This window comes from Schistocerca americana, chromosome 3, assembly GCF_021461395.2.
Source record: "Schistocerca americana isolate TAMUIC-IGC-003095 chromosome 3, iqSchAmer2.1, whole genome shotgun sequence".
NCBI classification, from domain to species: domain Eukaryota; kingdom Metazoa; phylum Arthropoda; class Insecta; order Orthoptera; family Acrididae; genus Schistocerca; species Schistocerca americana.
Genome location: NC_060121.1, coordinates 706,486,676 through 706,505,860, shown reverse-complemented (window position 1 = coordinate 706,505,860; position 19,185 = coordinate 706,486,676).

Genomic DNA, 19,185 nt, shown 5'->3' with positions numbered 1-19,185 from the left:
TTCCAAGCTGGTCTGGCTCAGCGTCTTCCAGACACGAGGGACTTGGACACAGTATTCCTTTGGCCGACCAGGTCCGGAGGCGAGCGGTGGGTCGTCATCATCCACACATCTTCTGGCGGCTCCAAGTATTTCCACTCTGTGACATCCGGCAGCGGCTTTGTATGGTCAGGCTTCTTTTAGTTCGTTGATCGGTGCTGAGACCACGCGGCATTTGTGAAGATGATCTTCCTTCCCGCTGTGAACGTCATAATTTGGACTGGTTGGCTTCCTGCGTATGTTTATGCCCTGCTGCTTCTCTACTGGACTCAGTTCAGCCTCCTGTTGTTGTTTCCTGTTTCTGTGTCTGGACAGACGATTTTAGAGGCATGTCACTCGTATCAGAACGTAATAGCTTCCATTTGGTATCTGCATAGAGTTATGATTTGATTGTGTGTTTTAAATTTATTTTATGTTCAGTGTCATTAATCATGTCGTCCAAAACATTTTTCTTGCCTAGTACCTTCTGTACGAAATCGCCAAGTCGATTTCTTTAATTATTTTGATCCCGCAAGCTTATGCACGTCACTGGGGCAAGTATTTGTTGCTTGTATTTTGGTGGGTTATACTTCCAAGTCAAGCTGGTGTTGCGTAGGTGAGGTCCATCAGCCAACCGTTTGTGTCTTCCTCCCACCTATGTTTTCCGTCCCACGCGACTGTTAAGTATTTACCGTTTTCACCTCGTGGCATGTTCTGAAGCTCAGTCTCTGTTGGCCTCTGAACTCCTGGAGGTGGCTGACTTGGCCTGTTACATTATTATCTTTAGCGACTTTTCACAAATGTTTTGTCTACGCTGCAGTGTATAATCTGATGACCTAAGTTTTACTCGTGTTACTTATAAATTACTTCCCTGTTCATCAGGCTACCATTGTAAGTTTGTGCCTTAGGGCATGTTCTCACTGGTTGCTTAGAAAGGAGTGTCGTGAGCAGCATATCGGGCCTGCCCTAAGTATTTTTGGGACCATTCCTCTGGACCACATTGCTTGTCACGTGGTGATTACACATAAAGCAGCTTTAATTGTTTTGTTTCCTTTTAATGAACTGATTTTTAGGTAAACCCGTCTTACTTCTTGCATTTTAGGGAACCATTTTCTAAGGCTGTTTGTGGCCTACCTATTTGAACACTGTTTCTTAGAATCTTTGAAGAAATTGTTATGTAACTTCAAATAGTAAAATTTTATCGTGCTTCTCTTATTGAAAATTGCTGTAAATATTTTGAAAATAGTAACCAGTGGCACACAAAATTTGTATATTTTTGGAAAAATATGAATTTTCATAATTCATGTTTCCATGAATGGCTTTTGGAGAAATGGGAGCAAGTATTTGAATTAACACTATAATGTTGTTATTTAATGTCATTGAAATATTTGACAACATTGTTCATAGATTATCAGTAGTTGTTCATAATTTCATCTAATTGAACATTTTTGTCTTGATATGTTAAGGTCCCATTGGCCTTAGTCGTAAAGATATTTTTCCTGTGAAGTGTTAATAAAATAAAAATCTTGATACAAATGATGTTTAACCCTTATTTGGCCTGGTCCTTCCTCTCCCAGGCAACCTTACACCAGCAGTGCATTCCAGTACGCTGTGATGTACTTATTTTTGTCAATAAACACCTTAAATCAAATTTAAATGTCAAATCTCTGTTTGCTCTTTCCAAATCCGTCACACACAGGGGTTTTCATGAAACAAAACTCAACCTTCGAATAACCTTCAATAATTACCTTTAAAATCATGGTTGTTGATAATGATTTATAACCCCTTATATCCCCATCCAATCTGCGTCAAACATTGTATTTTGCTGTATCCCTTCTCTACCTACTAGAACTAAAAACATATTTGCTTATTTGACCCTGGCTGAACCTTTCCATGACCTCGAATAACATATTATTGTCACCTATAACTTTTATCTGAAACATTTTGCCCCTAGTTGTTGCCAAAAATCTTGAAAAGTTCTTGACTGATATATATACAGAAAGGGGCAAAGTTGTTGGAAAAAATCTTGAAAAGTTCTTGACTGACTTATTCCAGATATTTATACAATACTCTAATGCATATTAGGATGGATGTACTACACATTTTAATGTATATGGTACATAAGTATATGTATAATATACAAATATACAAGTGGGAAAGATTGTTAGCAAAAATCCTGAAAATTTTTTCACCATTTTCTTCAGATTTTTACATGATACTCTAATAACTGAAGGGACAAACGTATGGTACATACTATACTGTATAATGTGTGGTGTAAAGCATATACTGTATTAAGGGGTAATGTTGTTAGCAAAAATCTCGAAAAGTTCTTGACCAATTTGCTTCAGATTTTTATTCGGAACCCAAATAAACCTTCGAATGAACACAGGATATATATATATATATATATATATATATATATATATATATAAAAAGAGGAACCAGTTAGCAAAACTCTCGAAAAGTTCTGCACTGATTTACTTCAACTGCTAGACAATAGTCTAAACAGTGTGACAGACAGAGGCTATATATCTTCTAATACACACAATATATAAATATATTTGTAATATACAATGAGAAAAAATTGTTACCAAAAATCTGAATAAGTTCTTGACCAATTTACTTCAGACTTTTACATGATACTCTAATGAACATTCAGGTAGAGACAGACTATATATATATATATATATATATATATATATATATATATATATATATATATGTAATATATAAAGCGGAACATTGTTATAAAAAATTTCGATAAATTATTCACTGATTTACTTCAAATTTTTATCTAATACTCTATTGAACATTGGGACTGACATAGGTTATATGCTTTTTAATGTATAAAGCAGAAACATTACAAAAATCTCAGGAAGTTCTTGACCAACTTACTTCAAATTTTTGCATGATACCTAACGATCATTCGACGGATTTAGGCTATATATATTTTTAAATATCTAATTTCTAATATGTATATGTAACATAAAAGGGGAAACGTTACCAAAAATATAGAAAAGGGCTTGGCCAATTCACTTCAGATTTTTACATGATACTCTAATGAACAATGAGAGAAATATAGGACACATATTTTATAGTAAAACGAAAAACATTACCAGTTGCATTTTTTACAGTTTATTCATTTGATGACTAGTTTTGGGCCGAGGCTCATTTTCAGATCATCATAACAAAGTAGAAAATAGCATTTCTGAAAATGTCAAAAATGTGTAATGAAAAATTTGCAGTGCATACAGGTGACTTCTGTATCTGTATGCACTGTAAATGTTCACTGCACATTTTTGACACCTTCGGAAATGCCATTTTCGGCTTTGTTATGATGATTTTAAAAGGGGCCTTGGCCTGAAACAAGTCATCGAATGAATAAAAAATAAAAATTTGGAACTTCTACTGATTAACAGAAGTTTCTGATCCAAGCTACTCCAGCATGCTGGAAGTTTGCATATATTTTTAATATTCGTGATATATAGGTGTATATGTAGTATGCAAAGGGGAAAGTTGTTACTAAAAACCTCGAAAAGACCTTGACCAATTTACTGCAGACTTTTAAGGGATATTCTAATAACATTTGGGCTTACATAGGATATATATCTTTTATGTATACAGTACACAAATATATATGTAAAGTATAAAGGGGATAGGTTGTTACCAAAAAGTCAAAAAGTTCTTGACCGATTTACTTCAAATTTTCAGACGGACATAGGCTATATATTTTTAATATATAAATGTGTCTGCAATATATAAAGGGGACATGTTGTTATCAAAATTTGCGATTTATCGTGTAACCGAAGTTTAACGGATTCCTTTTAGCACTCATGTGAATGACTTCACACTTTTTGCTATTTAGGGTCAATCGTCCACTTCGTACCATACAGATATCTTTTCGAAGATTTTGCAATTTGCTCTGATCTTCTGATGACTTTACTAGACGAAAATGACAGCATCATCTGCAAACAACGTAAGACGGCGCTTAGATTATCTCCTAAATCGTTTATATACATAAGGAACAGCAGAAGGCCTATAACACTATCTTGGGCAACGCCAGAAATCACTTCTGTTTTACTCGATGACTTTCCGTCATTTACTGTGAACTATGGCTTCTCTGACAGGAAATCACGAATCCAGTACGTAATTGAGACAATATTCCATAAGCACGCAATATCACTACAAAATACATGTGTGGTACAGTGTCAAAAGCCATTTGGAAATCGAGAAATACGGAATCAATTGCACGCTGACAGCCAAGTGCGACATTTTTTTTCACCCTGTATATTCTTTCTCATTATATATATTTCTAAAAAATTGTGTGCGTAACAGTGAGTAATTTTGTTTCCTTCCTCCTACTCGAAGAAAACAGAAAAGTTGTGTATATGGTTTATCGGTGTATGGTTAGAATAGTACTCTGGAATGCGAATTTGCAATAAATACAAACGACGCTCGGGATCAGAGATAGGGGGAAGAGAAAATGGACAGAGAGGAGGGGGGCATGGACATACGGAGGGGAAGGAGGAGATGAACAAAGAGTGGTGGGAGCAGGGGATGGAGAGAGACGGAGGCGGGAGGAGATAGACAGAGAAGGTGATGGACAAATAGAGGGGGGGGGGGGGGGGGTGCGGGGCGGGAAGGAGAAGCGGGTAGTCCAAGAGGGGTGAAAGAGAGATGGGCAGAGAGAGGGGTAGACGAAGATTAGGATGTATATCCAGTTTCCATTCATGTTTTGCAATTGTGCAGCATTGCCAGGTTCACTAGTACAGTATAGTTAGAACAGCACTCGATTACATTTGTAGGTGATACAGGGTGCAATATGAAGTACACAGATCTGGCACCTTTGACAGGGACTGTGGCTCCAACGCAGCTGGGGAAAGACTAGAATGGAAATTGGATGAAATATGCGGGTAGGCCAGTCATGCCATTTCATTACGATGCCAGAATTCGTCAATCGCAGTGGTTGGCTAGTGGCGGCACGTCAGTCTCTCGTCAACCCATGACCAGGTGTTTTTAAGTGTATGTGACATCTTTGGTACGTGGTAGCCAAGACAACAATCGAACAACCTCAGTATCGAGGTAGGTCGGAACAGCACAGGTAACATACGGTCTTGTGTTACGTTGTTGAAGAATAACGCGATGGAGATTTTGAGGGCCGGACACAGCTGCCCAACGTAAGCCCCAGAAATGAAACGTCTTCTGCCCAAGTTACTGACTATGCAAACCAAAAAATGACGAGTTGTGCACCCAACGACGCCCCATACTATCACGCTAGCTGCAGGGACAGTTTGACGTTGACCAGTGAAATATGCTAACGTTCGTTCTCTTCGGAGCCACACGGATACGCCCATCGTGGTGCTGCGTGGAAAACCTGGACTTGTCTGAAAAGTTGATGCGATCGCACTTATGTGTACAGAGTCGGCACCTCTCTCACTGTTGTTGTGCCATAGGAAGGCGCAAAAACAGACACCGACAGTCCCCGATGCTCCAGATACCATCACACTGTTCGTATCAATATTTGTCTTGCTGGAAACAAGCTTATTTCCTGACTAAAAATATGTGACGCCGTTGTACTGTTCTGTACTGTCAAGCGTATAATATGTGTATCCTATCGATTGCGAGACGCGTGGGACTGTTGAGATTCTGCTTGGCGTTGAGTATGACCATCCTGAACCCACTGAGTCATATCCGCATGACGGCAGTTGAATTCCGGCCACCGTGAACACCAATAACGCGTAAGGATAAACCACAGTCTTGACGGGCGACGATACTGCCACTGTCGAATTCCAGCATGTCTCGGTAGGTGCTACCCCCTCCTACACAAGGGATGTCACAAATAAACATAATTAGCCAAGATTTATGAATGAGAAAACTGTTACGTAGCCTTTTCTTTGTCGACAATAGATGGCTTCGCTCCTGTCTACTTTTGTGCTGTTGCACTGAATTGCTGATCATCTGCAAATTTCAGCGCGTAGTACAGCTACTACCAGTTGAACATTTGTTGTATGCTGTCTTCATGATGCTGCTGTTTTGGTCCTTTTTCATTACGTAATTTTAAAAACTTTTGGGCTAATTACGAAATTTCGTTTTGAATAAAAAATGACATCTTTCCCGGAAGTACTGGAGAATCGAAGAAAATCCATTTGTTTCTAGACTCTATAAAAGGAAAGTCCTGAAGTGACCTCTACGCGGCAGTAAAGGGGCAGTGCTTGTCCCAAAAGCGAGTAACGATTCACGGACTGAATATGTCCCACGATAAGGACATCTTCTTGCCCTTGGATTGGAAAAGCACCCCTAAAGGCGGATCAGCCTGAGATGGCGATTGGCATAGTACACGGGAGGCAAGGGATAGACTATGCTCTCAAATAAGAGTTTCTGGAAAGGAAAGCATTGAGCTGCGATAGAATACCATCTAATGCACTGAAACTCTTGGGTCCATATCCATAGTCAATTACCTGAGCTAATAAACGGAATTAGCAACAGAGGAATAACACCTTAGAATCTACATAAGGCCATTTCAGTATCTAAAAAGTGAAATGCAAAAGAATGCAAAGACTTTCAGACAGTTAGTTTTATCAGTCAGCTCGAAAAGGCAGTAACGAGAATCATACTAAGGAAAGTTGAAGAAAATTGAGGAGAAAATACTGGGGAGGCAAGTTTTTGTTCAGAAAGGGTATAGAGGAGAAAGAAATGCTGAGGATGATTGGACTGAGAATGATGGAAACGAACAAGGAGGCGTGCAGTACATCTGGTTTATCGAGTGGGAGTAGGCGTTCGATAGAGCCAACTGGAGTGTACTGCTGTCAGTTTTGAAAGATGTTAGCATAAGCTAGAAAGATAGAAGTTTAGTAATGGGTGTATATGGGAATGAGGAAGCTGAAGATATGAGCACTGAGGGGGAGAGGGTGAAAGGCATGGTGGTCGCTGTAAGCTGTTACCGAAGCATATATGGAGAAGAACTGATGATAGATAAAGCTATAGAGGGAGCAAGAGGCGTTGTAATTAGAGGAGAAAGTGTAAAGGTCATAAAATACGCGGATGATCGAGCACTGCTAGCGAAGTCAGAAGATTAGCTACAACAAATTTCAAAGAGTAAAGCAAGTGGTGGTGGTGGTGGTGGTGGTGGTTAGTGTTTAACGTCCCGTCGACAACGAGGTCATTAGAGACGGAGCGCAAGCTCGGGTTAGGGAAGGATTGGGAAGGAAATCGGCCGTGCCCTTTCAAGGGAACCATCTCGGCATTCGCCTGAAACGATTTAGGGAAATCACGGAAAACCTAAATCAGGATGGCCGGAGACGGGATTGAACCGTCGTCCTCCCGAATGCGAGTCCAGTGTGCTAACCACTGCGCCACCTCGCTCGGTAAAAGCAAGATGGGGCGAGGAATAACGAGTGAAGATAAATAATGGAAGGGCAAAAGTGATGACAATAAACAATAAGGAATCTTCAGTTAACATAGTCTTGGACAAAAAACAACAAGTAAAATCTTTTATGGACCTGAGGAGTATAATGAGACAGAATGGAAGCTGTCTAGATAAAAGGAGGAGGATATCTGTGCGAAAAATAGCGTTTGAAAAGGTGAAACAGTTACTAATCTCTATAAGAATACCAGTGGACCTCAGAAATAGATTTTCTAGATTTTATGTCTGTGGTGTAGTGTTATACAGCAGTGAATCATGAACAGTTAGAAAGACAGAAGAAAGTTTTGAAATGTGGCTGTGGAGAAGAATACTTGAGACGAAGAAGACTGACAGACTGAAGAAAGAGAAATAATGAGGAAAATAGGGGAAGAAACAATATTATTGGAAGTGACCAGAAAGAGGAAAAAATCTTGGCTGGGACATATACATGTGATACATCTGCAACAAAGAGTTATAGAGGGAAAAGTGGGAGGAATGAGAGCAAGAGGTAGGAAGAGAAATGGAATGATGGACGACAATAGAAGAGGACGGACTTACAAACAAGTGAAGGACAATGTTCAGAACGGGACACGGTGGACAGTCTTCCTTTGAAACGTCTCATAAGAGAAGAGACAAAAATACTTGTATACTTGTATTACATATTGTGGGGAAGGCGAAATAAAAACTGCGCTTTGTTTGCAGAACACTTAGAAGATGCGACAAATCTACTAAAGAAACAGCCTACATAACGCTTTTCCGTTTTCTGCTGGAATATTGCTGCGCGGTATGGTATCCTTACCAGCTAGGATTGACGGAGAACATCGAAAGAGTGCAAGGAGGGCAGCTCGTTTCATGTTATAGCGCAGTAGGGGTGAGAGTGTCACTGATATGATACGCGAATTGGGGTGGCAGTCACTGAAACAAAGGCTGTTTTCTTTGCGGCGAGATCTATTTACGAAATTTCAGTCACCAACTTTTTTTTCCGAATGCGAAAATATTTTGTTGAGACTCATCTATGTAGGGAGAAATGATCATCATAATAAAATAAGAGAAATCAGAGCTCGAACGGAAAGATTTAGGAGTTCCTTTTTCCCACGCGCCCTTCGAGAGTGGAATGGTAGAGAAGTACGAGGGTTATTCCAAAAGTAAGGTCCGATTGATTGCCAAATTGAAACCACAGTGAACATCAGAAATGTTTTACTTGTAACAATTAGCTACACCTTTCAGCTACTTCTCTACGTAGTCGCCGTTCTGACTTAGACTTTTGTCATAGCGTTGTACCAACTTTTCAATAGCCTCATCATAGAAGGCAGCCGCCAGTGCTTTCCGCCAATTCTCCACGCTGGCCTACACCTCGTTGTCTGTGTCAAAATGTTGTCTTCAAAGACAGCGGTTCATGTGACCAGAGATGAAACTCAGGGGGAGACAATTGCGGACTGTATTGTGGGTAATCTAACATTTCCATTTGAAAACGATGCAGGAGCATCTTCATTGCCCCTGCAGAATGCGGCTGAGAATTGTCGTGAAGACGAAACAGCACGACAGTTATGTAATGTTGGCTGCATAGCTTCAGGCGAAATTTCTCACCAGGCCCTCGTACTTGGCGGCAGACACTATTTTCTAGACATCTTTACGCACTCACTGCGAGCTCAGAAATGAGAAGAGCGACGTGATGCTAACTGGGGTTATACTAGAGACACTACCCAACACATCTGTGCAAAGCTTTATCGGATTTTCATAGTCGTTTCCATTTCGCGACCGATCGGACCTTACTTTTGGAATAACCCTCGTAGTATGAAAATGGTTCGATGAACCCTCTGTCAGGCACATAAATGTGAATTGCAGAGTAATCATGTAGATGTAGGTGTAAACATGAGGTAATTGTCGTTTTTTCGCAAATAATCCGCTTCCAGAATTTTGTATTTAAAAACCAGAGAAAGAAACCAGAGATTTCACGATAAAAGTGGACGTTAAGAAAGGTTTCCCTTATAGAAAAGATTAATAAAGATTAGTCTAACGGACATAGTGCCGCTTAAGAACGTAGTGCGTGCTCCTGCCTGGCGGCGGTGAATTACAGGAAGATCGTCAAGCGCAGGGAGGCGAAACTGCGGGAAAGTGGTTGTTGTGTCCAGCCGAGGCACCTGCCACGCTAACGGTGCCGTGTCAAGGCCGCGCCGGCCCCTGTGTCGTCAGCGCCGTCGCCAGGATGCGTCGTGCTGCTATCACAGCCGGGACACTTGCGACACGCCGCCACGCAGGGCGCTACTCGGCCCTGGTGGCTGTATAGCGGCTCCTCTGGCGACTCGGCTAATAGTTCCTGCCGCCTCCCGGATTAGTCCACAAGACAGAGATCCCGCTGCGGCAGGACGAATGCCGTCTTTTGAGTACGACCAGGTTGTTCACAACGCCCTGAACGAGGACTCTCCGGTTCTGGATCGGATGAAACCAGTTGAAGGCGGTCGATTTCACGTCACGAGTGTGTTACATCCGGCCGCTGCGAACAAAGGCGGTCTAACGGTACGATACCTGTGTCTATCGTTACGTCGTGCTGTGCTGCGCGAACCAGTAAGCAAATGCGTAGTGCGAGAACTGCTCGGGAAAATTTCTGAACCTAAAACACCACTTTCACGACGGTCGTTAGCTGCTTGTGTTTCGGATGCTGAGCTTATTACCAGCGCTACAATCCCTCCTCATAAATATCTGAACGTCCTCAAAAAACTATGCTTACTTACTTTACTTTAGTACGCTACTGGCCATTAAAATTGCTACACCAAGAAGAAATGCAGATGATAGACGGGTATTCATTGGGCACATATATTATACTAGAACTGACATGTGATTACATTTTCACGCAATTTGGGTGCATAGATCCTAAGAAATCAATACCCAGAACAACCACCTCTGGCCGTAATAACGGCCTTGATACGCCTGGGCATTGCGTCAAACAGAGCTTGGATGGCGTGTACAGGTACAGCTGCCCATGCAGCTTCAACATGATATCACAGTTCATCAAGAGTAGTGACGGGCATATTGTGACGAGCCAGTTGCTCGGTCATCATTGACCAGACGTTTTCAATTGGTGAGAGATCTGGAGAATGTGCTGGCCAGGGCAGCAGTCAAACATTTTCTGTATCCAGAAAGGCCCGTACAGGACCTGAACATGCAGTCGTGCGATATCATGCTGAAATGTACGGTTTCTCAGCGATCGAATTAAGGATAGAGCCACGGGTCGTAACACATCTAAAATGTAACGTTCCCTGTTCAAAGTGCAGTCAATGCGAACAAGAGATGACCGAGACGTGTAACCAATGGTACCCCATACCATCACGCCAGGTGATACGCCAGTATGGCGATGACGAATACACGCTTCCAATGTGCGTTCACCGCGATGTCGCCTAACACGGATGCGACCATCATGATGCTGTAAACAGAACCTGGATTCATCCGAAAAAATGACGTTTTGCCATTAATGCACACAGGTTCGTCGTTGACTACACCATCGCAGGCGCTCCTGTCTGCGATGCAGCGTCAAGGGTAACCGCAGCCATGGTCTCCGAGCTGATGGTCCATGCAGCTGCAAACGTCGTCGAACTGTTCGTGCAGATGGTTGTTGTCTCGCAAACGTCCCCATCTGTTGACTCAGGGATCGAGACATGGCTGCACGATCCGTTACAGCCATGTCATCTCGACTGATAGTGATACGAGGCCGTTTGGATCCAGCACGGCGTGCCGAATTACCCTCCTGAACCCTCCGATTCCGTATCCTGCTAACAGTCATTGGATGTCGACCAACGCGAGCAGCAATGTCGCGATACGATAGTGATAGGCTACAATCCGATGTTTGTCAAAGTCGGAAACGTGATGGTACGCATTTCTCCTCCTTACACGAAGCATCACAACAACGTTTCACCAGGCAACGCCGGTGAACTGCTGTTTGTGTATGAGAAATCGGCTGGAAACTTTCCTCCTGTCAGCACGTTGTAGGTGTCGCCACCGGCGCCAAACTTGTGTGAATGCTCTGAAAAGCTAATCATTTGCATATCACAGCATCTTCTTCTTGTCGGTTAAATTTCGTGTCTGTAGCACGTCATCTTCGTGGTGTAGCAATTTTAATGGCCAGTATTGTGGTCGTTTCCACTTATCAGCAGCTGCCTGTTCCCAGATGCCACGGACTCCTCTTCCGGCAAACTTCTTCCGACAGGCCGCTCCTCTCCACTGTTTTGGCTATAGTTCGTCTTTACGTTGCCCTCGGTCTCCCTCGCCTCCTCCTCCCTAACGGAGGCCAGTTGAGCAAACATTACTACTATCGTTGTTCATACAGCTGTCGAACGCGTCCGTACCCACTGTGTCTGAGCATCATTCCTATCTGTGAGTGGTTCCAGCATATCCGTTTCCATTCTTACTTATTCATTCCCCAGCGGATCCAAGCAGGTCGCTCTCATATTCTGCGCATCCTGTCCTTTTCGACAGTCTGTTTCCTCCCTTTGTGTCTCTTTCAACGTCCAACATTCTGATCCTTATGTCAGAATGCTTTCAACTACAGCACTTCGCTTGATCGTCTGGAATTTGCGCTGACTCCAAGATACCATGTAATGATCTTATAGCCACCCTCACTCGTCTTATGCTGTGGGATCTGTCCACGTCACACTGACCAGTCTTATCGAGTGGTGATACTTGAACACTTCCACATTTCTTACTCGGCCAAACTGAATATTCAGATCCTCTCCTTGTTCTCTTCCAACAATACGTTTTATTCATAATGCCTGTTAGTCCTCATTGTTTATAAGAATCCATTAATTTTCTCATTTGAGACATGGCATCATATTTATCCCGCACCATAAATTCTTTATCGTCGGCAAACAATAATTAATGTAAACTTTGATGCTATACTGTCACACCCAAACTCCTGCACTGTCTATTCCAATAACCGAGAACAACCTCTAAATACTTCTTTTAAAACTTTCCGATATCTTACAACCAATGTCCACAACTGCCTTGCATTGGTGGTGGATCCCTTCCACCATTTCTGTTAATCCACCACCCATTCCAGCCTTTTCCAGTGCTCTCCATAGTAACCTCCTTGGCACAGAATCCCTGGCCTTTCAACAGACACGAAATGGAGATCTTGATTTTTTGCGATCATTTTCTGACACATCTTGCACACACAAAAGATCTTATCAACGCAGCTTTTGCTAGTAGTAAAACCCGACTGTTCCTGCTATACATTGTAGGTGATATACGCTGCCCGCTATTCAAACTGAACCATCAGGAAGGATTATAAATACCGAAATTTTACTTATCATCGTGTACAGTATAGCAGAAAGAATACGCAATTAAAGTTAGTACACAGAGCTGCCACCTCTGTCAGCAAAAATGGCTTTCATACTCACTGGGCGTCAAATCGAACTGGCAGACAGCTCCAACAGAAGACGCTGAACATTTACAGACAAGGACAGCATAGATTTGTTTGACGCACTCGGAGAGGGAGATGGAGACGCTGAAAGGACTGATCTGGCAGACGCTTGAAGATAGACGCAAACTATCCAATGAAAACCTATTTAGAAAGTTTCTAGAAACGACATGAAGTGATGAGTCTAGGAAAATAGTACACGACCCAGTCACGACAATATGACCACTGCCTGTGTTCGATATCGCGTACAATAACTACTCACAGACGCCAGGTGGCAGCTCTGGCAGTGGATGGTGTATAAAGCCAGTCGGGGGGACGCGGAAAACAGTATGATCGCTGTTATAATGCTGAAAAAAAAGGAAATTTGTGGTAAGGACTAGGGGACCAAACTGCTGAGATCATCAGTCCCTAGGCTTACGCACTACTTAGTCTAACTTAAACTATCTTACGCTAAGGACAGCACACACACCCATGCCTGAGGGAGGACTCGAACCTCCGACGGGGGTATAATGCTAAAACAGAGCGATTTATCTGACGTCCAAAGGGGAGTGATCGCTGACTTTAGGTCCAAGCATGGAGGCATTTCCGAAATGGCTAAGTCTATAAACTGTCCGCATGCCACTGTGGTTAAAGCATAGCGTGGATGGAAAAATGGAGCTATCCAAAACTGGCTCCTTGGCAACAGTGGTGCACCACGAGTCATAAATGACAGCGATGAACGACGGCTGTGAAGATCTGTACGGGCGGAAGATGTGAACTGTTGACCGCCCAGATGAAGCAAGGGACTGTCAACACTTAGAAATAATTCCCGGATTGAGACCGTCTGGAACAAACAAAGCTGTAGACTAGTGACGATCAAGAAAATCTCAATGTATGGACCCGTTAACGAGAAGAGCCTTATTGTGCCACGAGCAGGAAGGTGTTTCAGCGGCGGCAGGCAAGACTGCACTCCCATTGAGATTGTCCAGGTGCGTCAATAGTGTACACAGTCGTTTCTTTTACATGATGTTAATCCCGGTTTTATTTCTGTAGGTTCTATGCCGTCCCTTTCATTTTAAGTATGGATTACCGCTTTTAGTGCGCTTGTTTGATGTTACTAGACGTGAATCATGGGGAGTGCCTCTAAGGCAGTTACCATTTCGATACGAGTTTTTAAGTAGAATCTCTGTCAGGCCACTCACAGTATTGATATATGATATTATTTTTTAGTAACCCTTTGTTCTTCAGATCTTTCTGAAGATTCTTTGTCAATTTTTTTTGTTATTTTAGTACCGCTCAACTGAAGATGCGTCTTCAATTGAAGCAAAACCGACCGTGACTTACAATAGAAGTATTTTACAGCCAGTTCGGATCGTTTCATTCAAAATGTGGAAATTTGGCTCTGGTTGCCCCAAATTTGAAATAGAAAACTGTAATAACTAGTACTTTTACTGAAATTTAACGCTAGTGGATTTATTGCAGTTTCTTATATTGAGAATATGGAAGGAGCGTTCTGTATCTAACTTGAAAAAGATAGCATTAACTAACATTTTATTACTGATGACTAGTTTCGAAAGTTCAAACTCTCATCTTCTCATCTTCAAAAAAATTTTTGGTATAAATAGTATTTCATGAGATTTTCACTCATGTCATGTTGTTATAACGGTGGAGAATACACAGCACAATATACATAGGTTTGTCAAAAGTAAAACCACACGCAGATGAAAAAAGAAAAAAACACCTTGTGCAAATGGGCATGTTCACACATGCAGCACTCCACTGAGGGTTGTTAGTTCTTGCAGAGCATATTTGGAAGAACGTTTACGTTTACAAGATATGCAAACATGTAAACGTAAATATTTGTACATGACATGTAAACGTAAACATTTTTACAAATGTGCATTTTTACGATGTATCGTGAATTGTACCATAAGAACTAACAAGCCTCAGAGGAGTGCTACGTGTGTGAACATGTTCATCTGCATCGGTCTTTTTGACCGTATGGGGGTTTTCTTTTGACAAACCTATGTATAACGTGCTCTATGTTCTCCACCATAATGGCGACATCGCATGAGTGATAAACACATAATAGAACTTGATGTACAACCAAAAATTTTTTGAAGATCAACTGCCGATAGCGGTCGTTCAAATGGCTCTGAGCACTATGGGACTTAACTTCTGAGGTCATCAGTCCCCTAGAACGTAGAACTACTTAAACCTAACTAACCTAAGGACTTCACACACATCCATGCCCGAGGCAGGACCCGAACCTGCGACCGTAGCGGTCGCGCGGTTCCAGACTGTAGCGCCTAGAACCGCTCGGCCACCCGGCCGTCAATAGCGGTCGTCAGTAATAAAATATTAATTAATGCGATCTTGGCTATAAAAATCTTTTGCTATGGGTTTAATCTTTTTTCCAAAAACTGAGGTGACTGGTGCCCATGATAAATAACATGATGGTTGTTCGGCCGAACAGAATCGTACCGCCTCGTCACCTTCCTTGTGTCAGAAGGTGAGCCTGTTTGCAGCGGCACAAACTACGTCTGCGTGGCGACGATCGTTGTGGTTACCTTTGATCTGGAAGCAGAGAGTGGCTCCCCAACACCAGTGCGGCCAATGACAACACAGCACACAATAGTGGTATCTTGTCGCCTTTTCGGAAGAATCCCAGTTCTGCATATGGCATCGAGATGGAAGGGTTGTTATGTGGAGACTGAGAGGAGAACTAATTTTGATAGATACCATTCGTCGTGCGTGATAGTCCGGGCTGCCATTCGGTACCTGTCGCGAGGGCGTCCCGTAGTTGGGGCAGCAGGCATTACATATCTGACGCACCCTATCTTCACAGTCTGACATTATCATTTAGCAGGACAAAGCAGGACTGAATGTTGCTGCTGTTTGTGTTACCTTGATATAGACGGTGATCGACTGTTTTCCAGGCCAGTATGATCTCGAGATCTCCCACCGACTGACATCTGGTTCTAGGTCGCCGAGAGAGCGGCATGCCACTACTCACCAACCACTATGATTGATTAAATCTCGCATAGAGATGAAGCAGCATGGAATAATCCACATATATCTGTCAGCCTACATCAATATCTACACTCTGCAAATCAATGTGAAGTGTATAGCAGAGGATACTTCCCATTATACCAGTTCTTCCACTCACTTATAAAGCATTGCAAGACTGATAGCTTAAAAGCCTCAGACCGCGCTGCAATTGCATCACTCTTGTCTCATGAGCGCTATGGGAGTGATACGTAGGGCTTTACACACTGTCCAGTCGCATTAATGTGACCCCCAGTCAGAAACCTGAATAACCACCTTTTGCAGTGCGGACGTGTTGGAAGAGTCATTGAGTTTCTGGAGGGTACTGATAATGATGTGGAGCCATGCCAACTCCAGAGCTGCGGCCAGCTGCGCTAGGTTTCTCGGTTGACGATCCATGGCGCGAACAGCCGGAATGAGGTGGTCCCACAGATTCTCAATTGCGTTTAAATCCGGAAAGTTTGGTGGCCAGAGGAGTACGGTAAACTCGTCCGGGTGCTGCTCGAGCCACACACGTGCACTGCGAGCTGTGTGGCACTTTGCGCCGTCACCGTCTGCTGGTAGATGCCATCGTGCCCATGAAAAACAAACTGTATGTAGGGGTGGACATGGTCCCCAAGGATAGATGCTAACAAAAAAATGGCTCTGAGCACTATGGGACTTAACATCTGAGGTCAGCAGTCCCCTAGAACTTAGAACTACTTAAACCTAACTAACCTAAGGACATCACACACATCCATGCCCGAGGCAGGATTCGAACCTGCGACCGAAGCGGTCGTGCGGTTCCAGATTGAAGCGCCTAGAACCGCTCGGCCACACCGGCCGGCCAGATGCTAACAATGCCACACGTCTACAGTAATGAGGAATATGCAGATATGGTGTATCTTTATGGCTTCTGCGTCGGTAGTGCTACCGCTGCAGGAGAAGAATACCACAGGCGCTCCCTGATTACCTGATCGCAGGATGTTTACCAAAGTGTGTATCACTTTGCGTGCAACAGTCTCTCTTCCAAGTAGACATTTTTCGTTCGAGCGTGCACGTCAACAGACTTTGCAAGAACAGGAAGAAATTATGGCAAATGTTGAGCGAAGTCCTAGTACGAGCATACGAAGAATGTCCCTCCTTATGAATGTCCCGCAGACACGTGTATGGGAACATTACAACGGAAAACCTGTATCCATTTCACACACTGCGTGTCCAAAATCTCCACGTTGGCGACAATGCCCAACGACTTGAATTCTGTCACTGGGTAATTAGGAATAATCATTTGCTTCCATACATACTATTCACTGACGAAGTCCAGTTTTCACGACATGGAATAAACAACACACGCAATAATCATCGACGGTCTCGGGAAAATACGCACGCTTCAGCGGATGTTTGTTTTGCCATAAATGTTTGGTGCGGCATGAATGCTATGCTTTTCATAGATCCATTTATTATCAATCAGCGCTTGATGGGAGAGAGGTACCTGCATTTTTTGGAAAATTCGTTTGTGGGACTATTGGAAGACGTTCCTTTAGCAAAGCGAACTGGAATGCATTTTCACATGACGGTGCCCCTCCACATGTTACCTTACATGTGAATGACCATCTTAGCCGCACCTACCCTAATCGCTGGATCTTTCCTCCGCAAACACCTTGTATACTCGTGCTTAACATATTTCACCATATTTGTACGGATATTTCACTGTACATCTAGCGAATTTCGTCTTGCAGTTTCGTTTTCACTCAGCTCGATCTTAATGACGTTACATCTCCTGAACAATGTGTCGTACAACGGTTGAAATTGATTGTAAAGTTTGTTATAAGTCAATCTTTAGTAAAGCACATTTGAAAATGTTATGCTAATAATTATGACAGGAAAAATATTAACTGCTAATGACTCACCATGTGCATCAGAAGGGCGACAGAAAATGAGTATCTGGGAGGTGAAGAGATCACACCTCTGTGGGATGTGTGTATTACTCTTCACAAAATGGACATCGTCGACATTCAAGAAATGTTCAGAACAAACCATGAACTTGCACCACGAACAAAGAAAGAAAAATGGCGCGCCACAGTGATCACAAAGGTTCGCATCATCAAGACCGAAGGTGAACTCCTTGGGAGTTGTAAACCGTGTAGGACGTTGAGCCAGGTATCCACTCTTAAAGAATTCATAGAGAATCATATTGGTGTATCGGGGGGATGAGAACTAATGGAATGTGATGGTAGCCAAGCGAATGCGAAACAGTCGGTCTTACTAGGGTAAGGCCTCAAGACACGGCCAACTGATTCGGCTCAAATTTGGTAGGTCGCTTGTGTACAACCTAAAACGAAGGGCTCTAAGATATTTTGGCTACCCCCCCCCCCCTGTTTCTGTGAAAGTCACCCTTAAAGGTTATGATGAGCAATCAACTCAAAATTCGCGGGATCGATAGATAATTGTAAATAGATCATTTTTCATCTCAGGTATGGGGTCCGCAAACGCATACTTTTCCAGAAATCGAGGAAAGAAACTTTTACAACTGCCGCTTATGTACCAAAATGGTAAACGCTTTTCTCCGAGAGCGCCGATACCACAACGGCCAAGGTAACTGGCTGGGAAGTGGAGAACCCGGGTTCGAATGTCGAGGAAACAGTACGATTTTCATTTTCCTAAATTGTAGTTTTATGTATCAGAATTCGTAGGGATAGTAGGGTTAATAAGGTACGCAACTCAACACGGAATAATAATAGTAATAAGGTAGGCAAACTAATTTCCCAAACGAGTGAATTAGTAAAGAATTAAACTTTTTAGCCTTGTCATATGAAAACAGCTCCGAGTAAGAGTGCTGCGTATTCCTCACGAGGGACCACAGCTAGCCAACCGTGCGACTCTTGTTAATCGAAAAGAGTTGTTTTCCGTCATTAGGCTGCCGCGAACCTCGAAGATATATGTCATGATTTTTCATCGTTAATCCGCTGAATAAAATATGTTTTGTGAAAGAAATCAGCGATCTTCCGTAAGTAACATATGACTTGTACTATATGTAGTTTGTAGTAATTAGCTTTTCTGTTTATGCCGTAGTAGCTAGTTATTGTTTGTTGTGTCATATTTTTCAGTTGCATAATCTGAATAATGGAGGATGCACACCCTTCGACCAACGCTGAAACATATAGTTGGGAGCCTGTCACAGACGACGGCAAGCGGGAAGTCTTGCAAGACAGATGTATTATGAATGCACTACCGGAAGCAGGCAGTTATGTTTCTCGGCGTTCCAGATTGATAGGAGCGGCTATCGTCGAGCGATTTTCGGAGCTGACCAACGAAATGACTTTTGTTGATACTGACGAACTGTACCATGAAG